Genomic DNA, 10,889 nt, shown 5'->3' with positions numbered 1-10,889 from the left:
AGCAAATGGAATTATGCAATAAATAACAAGGATAATATATTACAACAAAATGGAATTTATCCCAATAATTCAAGGCAGATCTAACATCAATATATCAACCAATGTGATTCACCATATTAGCAACCCCCAAAAGAAAAAAGCTCAAGATCTTATCGATAGATACAGAGAACGCATTTAAAAAATCAATTTATGAGAAACTCTCAGTAAGTATGGAATGACAGAGAATTCCTCTGACTGACACGGATACCTAAAATGACCACTGTTAATATCATTCTTAATACTGAAGGCCTGTATGCTTTACCCTTAAGTTTAGCATCAAGGTAAGAACAATCTCTCCTGACTCATATTCAACATTGTGCTGTATGTGCCTGTCAATGTAATGATCAAGCAAAACAAATTAAAAGTTTACAGAATACAAATGTAGAAATAAAACATTGTTTATAGATGAAATGACTTTCTATGTGGAAAACCTGAAAAACTCAGAATTTTTTCTAGAATTAATAGCTGGTCAAGTCTTAAGATACAAAGTCAACATTAAAATATCAATCTTATTTCTACCAACTAGCAATAAACGATTGGAATTTTAAAAATTTCATTTACCATAGCACTAAATAAAATTGAAATATTAGGTAAAAACCTAACAAAATATGTTCAGGATCTGCATTTTGAATGCTATAAAACATGAATGAAATTAACTAAACAATAAATAAATGAATAGATATACCACGTTCCTGGACTGAAAGACATAATACTTTTAAAAAATGAATTATCCCTAATTTGATCTGTAGATTTAGTACAGTCTCAATTAAAATTCCAACAGGATTTTTGTGGATACCTGAAGACTCATTCTAAAATTTACATGGAAAGACTAAGAAACTTGAATAGAGAAAAATGATTTTGAAACTGCAGAACAAATTTGAAAGATTCACACATCTCAGTTTAAATACTTACTTGAAAGCTATAGTAATAACACGATTTCGTACTGGAAAACATACAGATCCATAAACCGATAAAATAGAATAGTCTCGAAATAAACTCCCCCAAATTTAGTCAACTGATTTTTAAACAAAGTTATAAAGCAATCCATTAGATGCCTTTCTCTCTCTCCATCTATATTCCATGTATACTTAGATATATTCGCATCTTTACCTCACAAACTATATTATCTATATATCACAAAATTCCCTTTATACCTGAATCCTGGTCGGCGTCCAGGCAGCACAGGACTGTCTTATACCATCTTCAGGTTCACCTTGCGGCCCACCAGCTCGCAAATATAGTTGATGCCATGTTTTATAATAGTCTGGCACTGCTGCGAGAGGCCCCAGACAATGACTGACAGGTTCTCGGGGAGCCCCACCGACACCAGCATCTCAGGGCAAAAGAGCCCGGACATCCTAACCTCCACTCCTCCAGGCCCTGGTGATAGCTGAACGCCTCCACGCTGGGCTCTGTGTAGGAGCTGTAGGCACCTTGAAGCGAGTTAGGTGATAAGTAGTTTGGTGAATAACTCTCAAATAATGTCCGTACGATGGCCCAGGGTGAGGATGTAGTCAGCCACAATGCCCTCCGTCTGGTGCTCAGAACTCGGCAGGTACGTGGCGTCCACCATCTCGTTCCAGAACACAGGGCTGACGAAGTACTTGACGGCAGTGCAGGACTTCTCTTGGGCCAAGCCGCGGAGGACGCTAGCGGCAGCGGCTGACGTTGCGTACGCACGCAACTAGATTTTCCCGCCTGATCCGGCTTCCTGTAGTACTTGTTTCGTGTGAGCCGTAGCCGCCGCAGGAGCTGCAACGCTTGACCTGTTCGGCGTGTTTCAAGGGAAGCTGTAGGACCCCAGCTGGATCTCACAGGAAGAAGGTGTCATGTTGGTCGTGTGGTGGGTGCTACTAGGCTTGAAAGAGAAGGTCAGAGTTCCAGAAAAAAGCTCTCAACGAAGTTGTCCGTTAACGTCCTGGTCAACCGCACCTGCCAGAAGTTCTGCCAGAATTGGGTGCGAACCTGGACAGGGTGTGCAAGTGGCCCTGTCAGGGAGGACACCATGGGCTGAGAAGTTGTAGATACGGCTTCAAGGGCCAGTCCTGCTTCGGAGCCGCTGGGAATCAGTTCTGGGCCTGGTCCACCTCTTGCTTGGAGATGCTGGTGCTGAGGGCACTACCTTGCTTACCCAGTAGGTCTTCAGGATCACTTCAGTTCGCAGCTTCCTGTTCTTGAGCTCGTGCCTCTTCTCACCCAGCTTCTCAGCCTGCCCTCCCGAACTAGATGGAGCCTCCATGCTTCTAACATCTGGAGCCCAGCGGCTGCTCTTTTGTCCACGGGGAACCATTTGTTGGACAAAGCTTTGTTGAAGGCCACTTTGCCTTTGAGCATGAGCTCGCTCTGGCCATTCCTTCCAGGGGACGCTGTGCAACACCTGGGTTTCATCGCTGCATGCCTGGGCAGTCTCCTCATGCTTGGAGGTAAGCTTCCACCACCATGTGGTTGAAATATTATAAGAAATATTGTATGTTGTGCAGTTGCCTATTAAGGTGGTATGATGTCACATACAGCTATTTTGACATAGTTGGAGAACCACTTGTCAAAGCCGCTGTTCTTGTTTGGATGTCATGTATGTGCTTGTCTGCTTCCTGGACGTGCGGCCGCTGAATATAATGGTCATAGCCTACTAGTGGGGAAATAAAAAAGATAAAACAGGTAACAAACTTCACTGTATTGTACCAAATACATTAATTCATTGTATTGTACCAAAGTTAATATTTTTTGAGTTTTATTAATGGTATTGTACTAAGGTTGATTTCTTAATTTTGATAATTGTCCTATATTATGTAAGATAAATATTCAGAAAAGTGGATGAATGATATAGTGGAACTGTCTGTATTATTTTTGCAACTCTCCTGTAAGTTTAAAATCATAAGATTATTATTTTTTAATTTTTAAAGTTTTGTAGGGTAACACAGAAAATTTCCTGAACCAAGAACAAAAAGTAATGATATGAAAAATGTCACAAAAAATTGGTAGATATAACATATCAATTCAAATACCACCAGCAATCAGAATGAGTAAAACCTTAGAGAATGATAAAGGAAATAGTATTAGAAACAAATTATCAGAACTAGAAAACAATATGTGCCATTAGATTAACTGTGCCCACTAAACACTCACAAAATAAATGTTAAAATCTCTTTTCCTAAACACAGGCAACACATTTTCAAATCACACAGACAAAGATAAGATTGCATAAACTTAAAAAAGTAAAGTAAAATAAAAGCACACAAAGGATAACAACAGCAAAAATAGGCAATGCCAGACTTCTCACTGAAAATATTACATGATATGCAACTGCAACAAAGGAGAAATTTTCTTCAGCATTTTGACAGAAATTAATTTTGAACCCATAAATATGCAACTAGCAAAAAATTAAGACCAAAAGGAGTGGGGAGGGGAAGCAAAGTCTTGAAGTGTTATCATAACTATCATTTCCAGAAAAAAGATTGCTTTAACATATGTTCCAGCAAAATGAAAATAGGAATCAAGAAAATTAAGAATGAAGAACAGGAATTCCCACTGAAAAACATTCCAGGAATTGATGGGAAAACCCTTTAGAAAGCAGTCAGTGTTATATAGAACATTAAAAAAGTAGTGTAATAAAGAATCTGGATAATATCATTGATGTTAGAAGGATATTTTATGCTTCTGCAGAGTCCGTACAGTCAAATGTAATTAGACTCCAGGAAAAACAAAAGCTCTATAAAAATTATGTTCCAAATTGAATTAAAATGAAAATACAACTTGAGTTTTAGTATAAGAAAATTAAATGTTTATTTATTATTAAAATAAATAGAGAGGATGAAAGGAAACTTAGAGGTGATGGATATGTTTATGGCATTGATTATTGTCCAGTTCTCTAACAAATAATATTTACATGAACAATATAAATGCTCTTTTTTTTCCTGTTTCAATATTTAGGAACATTAAAACATGGATATTTTAATTTTTATTTGAGGACAAACTGTAAATTTGATAAACATGAATGGAAATTTAATGGTCCGAGTTTCTTAAGTTGGAAGGTAGAATTGGAGAAAATTTGGGCTAGGGGTATTTGTGCTTTTATTTTTTTAACCTTCCATAGGGAGTTAACTGTCTTCATTTAGATAGACAATAAATATTTACATATGTTATTCAAAATTAAAAGAAATATATAAAAAAACTGAAAGTAGCTTAATAACAAAAGGGTAGAAAAGGTAAAAAAAATGTTCTAAGACAAAATTCCTCATATTTCAGAAAAGGAAATAAATAGAAATAAAATTGACAAATCAAGAAGGAAAAATAAAACTATATTCTAGAATTCCATTGCAAATAATCAGAAGAACTAAAATAGAAACTGTTATATGTTGTTAAATCAGAGGGATATTACAAGAAGTAGGTGAGTCATTTTAATTGTGAGTTAGTACTGCAGCGTAATGGTTTATTTTTTAATTTTTAAAATGTGCATTATTTACACATAACATTAAACTATAACATTTTATAAAGTAAATTCAAATTTTTTAGGATGAGTTTTCAGTGGAAAAATATATCTGTTAAGTATGCCATTTATATTAAATTTGGTTGAGCTATGGTTTTCTTTTGAAAAACAATATTGACAGGAGTGGCTGTAGAACATTGAAAATAGTGGCTAAAACAGGAAATTATAAGATAGGTAGATAGATGATGATAGATGATAGATAGATATAGATAGATAGATATAAAAAACCTAAATGGGATATATCGATAACATTTGAATATATTCTGTGACAGAAGCCTTGTTAGTCATCAGAATGTTTTTCAGCAGCATTAAAAATACTTCCTAAATTATTTTGCAATTAACTATTGTAACGAAATTAATTTAATTTAATTTATAATACTGAGATAATGTGATTTCTAGTAATATAAATTAAAAGTAATGCATTAGATTTGATGTTTTAATTAATTTAAACTGAATATCTTTTCCAATTGCAGAAATAGAATAATTAAAATTCAGCACAAAGTAAAGAAAACCTACTGAGAAGAAAATAATGTCACAGATTTCTTTATTATACTTGTAAAGCTCGATAAGACAATGCTTCTTGATACAACTTTTATAAAATTGAGTAGACATATATACATATGATTTTTCATAATTAAGTATAAACAAATTCGTTCATGACATTGTGAAATATATTTTACTTTCATCTCTTAGTTCTCTTCATGAGGCCGGAAGAGGATGAACAAAGGCCAAGCAAATAACACTGAACAGAACAAGGGTAACATAGGAACAGACCTTTGATGAAGATATTTTGTTTCCAAATATTCCTTGGTGAGTAGTCCTCTAAAAGCAGATGGCAGACTTTACTCACAAAGAATTGAAATTCTATGAGTAAAGTATGTTATAATGAATCAAATGTTATTCTTTCTATAAATGAAGAGATTATTTTATATCTCTGATGAATAATATATCATACCCTATAAAATTAGATTCACTTTTTGTTCATTTAATTCATGCTTATTCAGAGCCTACTGGATGACTATATTCTGTCCTTAATGCTGATTATATTAATAGTGAACAAAACTCTGACAGTGTCTATAATCTAATATGGTGTATCACAAAATAAACAGTTAAATACATAAATCAGTTAATTATAGGTAAAGAGACAAGTACATGATGATATATTTCACAAATATTATAAAGAAAACAAATAGCGTGCTGAAATAGTGAATAATAAGGGCAAGTGTCTAGACTAGTGGCCAAGTAAGGCTTTTCTGAGGAGATGATATTTAATTTCAACCATGAAAAATGGAGTCAACCTAATTATATAAGAAATGAGGGCATTCAGGTGAATCGGAAATGAATTTTAGGCAGAGGGACAACATATGTAAAAGCTGTGCATTTTTGGCGTAGTGAAAGAAGTTGAGGGTGAGACAATAACAGTTTTGAATATTTAAACAAAATATATGAACAGTTGTATATATAGAATGTGTGTATATTTGTGTATGTATAATTCATTTGAGAGATGGCTTGAGCAGTCGATAGAAGATAGAGAAATCCTAAAATGATGTCTGCTTTTATAAAGAACTATGGTCCTACTGATTCTTAGAGTCTGTGAACTTTTTGAATATTTAAGATGACATTTTCGACTGCTTAAGTAAAGGGAGATTGTTTTTTAAATCCATATTGTCTCACCTATTATAACTAGGGGTCATTGCTGTATATAGATAAATAAATAAAATCCCAAAGTAGAAAATGGCAATATTTATTCTTTGGCCATTGTATTTTAATGATTTGGCTTAGGTCATAAGCTGTGGTCTCCCTTGCTGCCTTGTTTCCTTGCTGATGTGAAGGAGGCTCATGCTCACTTAAAATGTTTCAAAAAGTAATAATTTACTATCATAAGCATGCAAAGCAAAATTTGGTCTATTGAAAGCTGGAAAAGTATTGGCATGATAGGAACTATGAACAAGAATTATCTTAAAAACTACATTTTATAATTCATTCTTCAGTTAGAGATACAGAGAACCAGAGAACTGAATAGTCCTCTTATTGCCACATTATCTGTTATTTAAGACAACTGGGACAAGTCAGTCTAGGACTTTGCTACCCTATTATGCTTCTTTCCAGACTTCCATCCCTACCCATCACAAAGTTTGGTGATTTCTCACAGATCATCAAGACTTGCTATATTAAAATGTGTATGTATCAGCAAAGTAATTTTTCCAAGAAATGACTCTAAAAACTTTAATAACCTAGCATAAAAGAGTTTAATGGTAACTGTAGTTCATATACCTTTTCTTCACTTAAATGATATTTAGGCTTGTAGAAAAATGTTTTCAGACTAGATAAAGATTTACAGTAGTGGGACTGAGAACTCTAAACCTGCTTCAGTTGTCAATTCAACTTCTAAAGCACTTTTGTGTGTCACAAGGAACTTTGATTTATACTGGCCTCACGAAGAAACCTGATTAATAAGGAGCCAGCTAGTCCTCTAAAACAGCAGTCCCCAAACTTTTTGGCAACAGAGACCAGTGTTCCTATGAGAATCTAATGCCTGATGATCTGAGGTGATGCTTAGTCAGTGATGCTAGCGCTGGGGAGTGGCTGCAAATACAGATGAAGCTTGGCTTGCCTGCCCACAGCTCACCACCTCCTATGCAGCCTGTTTCCTAACAGGCCACGGACTAGTACCAGTCCCTAGCCTGGGGTTTGGGGCCCCCTATATCTAGAAAGAATATTTATTCAAGTGCATTTCACTTCTTTCTATATATGTGGAAAATAGATTGTAACGTTACACTTAAATATTGGTTACCACAGAGTGAGCAGAGTAAAGACACATTAGAAACCTGCTATGAAGAAGGATGGTGAGACACTATGGTGCATAATATAAAATATACTGGGAAATCATAACTGCAGATGACATTGTTTGGCCTATTGCAACTGGATTTGGGGTGAAGTATTTTTAGAAAAAAAAATACCTGTTAGCATGTAAAGTAAAAGCAGAGCTTCAGAGTATTAACAGATTTCCGTAATGAAGTTGTCAACATATAATGGGAGAAAGGCCTTAGAGAACAATAAAATGTGAGTACAGTATGTAGATAGAGGTGTTAACATCAAAGGAAAGGAGGCTCAATCTTTCATAGAGTTTAGAAAAAAAAAAATGTCCACATAATAATGTCCACATAAAGATCCGTTTTGATAAGATCTGTGATAGCCCAGGAATTTATAACACATTGTTGTATTGAATAGAAAGAGTCTGGGATCAATGATGCCTTCTGATAACCTTGATAATTTTGAAAAAAAAAAAAAAAAGAAAAAATAGAGTACAAACAGTAAAGAAATGATAGGTACTAGAGATTTGGGGGTGGGGAGAGAATTGATAGTACTTATTGACCAATGCAATATAGAGAATGGAGAAGCTCTAAACTGATATTCTTTCTTTAAAAATCCCAGATGTTTCTACTCGTCATAAAGTTGTTCTTTATTAATATAAGGCTATTGATAACATTTTTCTCTTTTTTTCCCCAATGACTCAGTTCATTTCTGATTTTAAGTCCTTCCTAAAACATGTGGTCACTCTCATCATTAATCTAACCTGTTTCTGTACCCTACCCTTGCAGTATTTAAAACTTCAAACCACTTACCTACATAAATCCAACTTCCTCTGTCCCACCATTAAATCCCTGAACACTGCTGGAGGAAAACACACAATTGATCGAATGAGCATCAGTACTTATTTCCAGTTTCAGTTGTCATTCACCACTACCTCCCAATCCTTCCTGCATCTTGGTCAGCAACCTTTCTCATCCAACCAATTTTTATACTCACACTAAGCTAATTTTTAATGGTCTTTAGTTCTTCACATATATACACATGTACATGCACACACACTCTAACAGACTGAGGCCATTATCTAGGAATTTCTTCTGTTTTTCTGCCCAACCCAAATTTTCTGCACCCACTCTCCTGCTTTTCTCCTTTTTGCTACTGTAGTTGTTTTAAACAGATACTACATCTGTATAGAAGTCCTTATGATTTTCCTCTTTCTCAATGACTTGGTGCTATCAGTAATCATAATGATTTCTGTTAAACTAAATAATATAATTTTGCTCTCTGTCTCCTTAAATATGAATATTTTGCATACTATTGCATGTCAATAGTTATTTTTTCAATTAGTCCTTTACTAGGTCTGTTTTCACCTCTACTGTCTTTGCTTGCCACTCTTTTGATATTCACTTTGATTTTCTCTTCTTTTTCCCTCCCTTTTTCTTTAACATCATGAACATAGGTTAACTCATCTACGTTCATGATATCCACTCAACAATTTAAGTCGATGACATTCAAATTTTATAAGCATGCCAAACTTCTCTTCAAGTGTTCAGAAAATTATAGTTTATTGTTCACTGGACATCAATTCCCTCCAATTTAATAATCTCATATTGAGCTAAATATATTTAACCTCCTACCCTTAGCATTACAGCCAACAAGCTTTTTTTTTGTTTTCTCTATATTACTGAATGACACCATCTCTACTAAATAGCGTAGGTACAGAGTAATATATTTGAATTTCCTTTTATTATCTCTACTCTCACACCCAATTCTTGTCCATGTTTTGTTGCTATCACAACCTAAATACTTTTCAATCTCTTGCGCCTGCTCTATTTTTCTGACTGTGATCATTTCACTGCTCCTTCCTCTCTTTCTCTCTGTGTCTAGGTTACTCTAATAGGTTCTTACCTAATCTCCAGAACTTTGTTTTTATCTTCATTTATGTTTTTATGTTATGTATTTTAAATGTTTAGTCAGATTTTTCTACTTCTAAAACATAAATCTGTCATTCTGTTCTATTTTTTAAACCCCTTTAGTGAAGCCTCAGGTTCTTCAGTTTTGATGTCAAATCCTAAAGCAAAAACACTTTAGCCTCATTTTGTCAGTCATACCTACATGTAGTTCTGAATAAAGAGTTCAATGCTTTCTTGAGCCTCTTAGTTCTTAAATACCCTGTTTACTCCCCAGAGCCATCATTTCTACTCTCTCCCTGTCTTGTTCTTACTTCCTCAAACACCCCTTCTTAAAAAAAAATAAACAAAAAAAAAAAATTAGAGTTTTTTTTTATTTGACACCTTTTTTTCTGGTCTCTTATTTTGTAACATCCAGTGTTGCATAACAAACTCCCTGTTAAACACTGATTTAGTTTTCTGTATTCTATACTTTCCTGAACTTAGAAACCATACCTTTTACTTCCAAAGTTATCTTTTACTCCTAAAGTATGGTATAGGTTATGGCATGTTATTTTCACCCAGTAAAAGTAAATCAAATGATTGAATAATGGAAAAGACTTAGGTAAGTAAGGGAAGGGTAGTGACATTGAAAAGATAAAGAAAAAAATGGTTTGAAAGCAAGAAAATTGTAACTGAGTCAGAACAGCCTCAATAAATCCCCAATTACTAAAACTTATAAAGGGAAAAATTAAAGAATAAAAATGAAATTTTACACTTAGCAATACTAGTATGTATTTTTAATGCAGACTTTCACTTGATTAGACAAACAGTATTCGTGGTTTTTATAAAGCTTAACATAATGATTTTTAATGTGCTAAATTCCCGTAGATATTTAAGAGATTGTCATCTAGTGAAACAAAGGTCTAAAATTATTATTTTTTATTTACTCCTATATTAATTTGCACAATTCTTACCAGTCTATTTTGTTGATTGGAATTGCCTATTTCAAATGAGTACCATCTGCTTCTTGTTTCATTAAAAGAGTGTTATATCTGAAATTGTTCACATTCAAACTACCTATTAAGAGAGGATTGAAAATAAAAGTAATTACTGTTGAATAGTCGAATCAATTCACCAAAGGCTAATTTGACTATTGTCTAGAGTTTAACAACTCTCAATATGTACTTTTCCAAAACTGCAAATAACTACAATTAATCTTTTTCATGTATTATCTTATGTATAACCTTAGTATCATTTTTTGGATTATTCCTTTTGATGCTATAAAAGAGAATAGAAAAATCATAGGTTATATTTGGAAGACATTTTAAGTTTATTCATTTATTCTGTAAACATAAATTGAACATATAATGTATAATAAAACTCTGTAAGGTCCTCAAGTAATTTAATCCAAACTACTTTTTATCCCACATACTCATTCATTCATTCTTTTAATCAACATTTATCAAGTTCCTGCTTTGTTTTATATATACTAGACACACCTTCTTTGTTTCATATATACTAGACACAAGAGATTCAATAGTAAAAGGAAACAAAAACAAAAGAAACCCAAGTAGTTTCTTTCCTCATGGATCTCTATAATTTAGTATCTGAGCAAATTAATTTCCTTACATAAATTTAACATACATTCTAGGAAAAGAATA

At 33.7% G+C, this 10,889-nt stretch overlaps 1 pseudogene; it reads right to left on the bottom strand.

The window, feature by feature from the left end:
- The window catches only part of LOC105304699, a 10,358-nt pseudogene extending 1,543 nt beyond the window's left edge, over nucleotides 1-8,815 (bottom strand).
- Nucleotides 8,816-10,889: the final 2,074 nt, after the last annotated feature.

The sequence above is a fragment of the Pteropus vampyrus genome, unplaced genomic scaffold (assembly GCF_000151845.1).
Source record: "Pteropus vampyrus isolate Shadow unplaced genomic scaffold, Pvam_2.0 Scaffold11, whole genome shotgun sequence".
Classification (NCBI taxonomy): Eukaryota; Metazoa; Chordata; class Mammalia; order Chiroptera; family Pteropodidae; genus Pteropus; species Pteropus vampyrus.
This window is presented reverse-complemented; position numbering and strand designations above follow the sequence as displayed.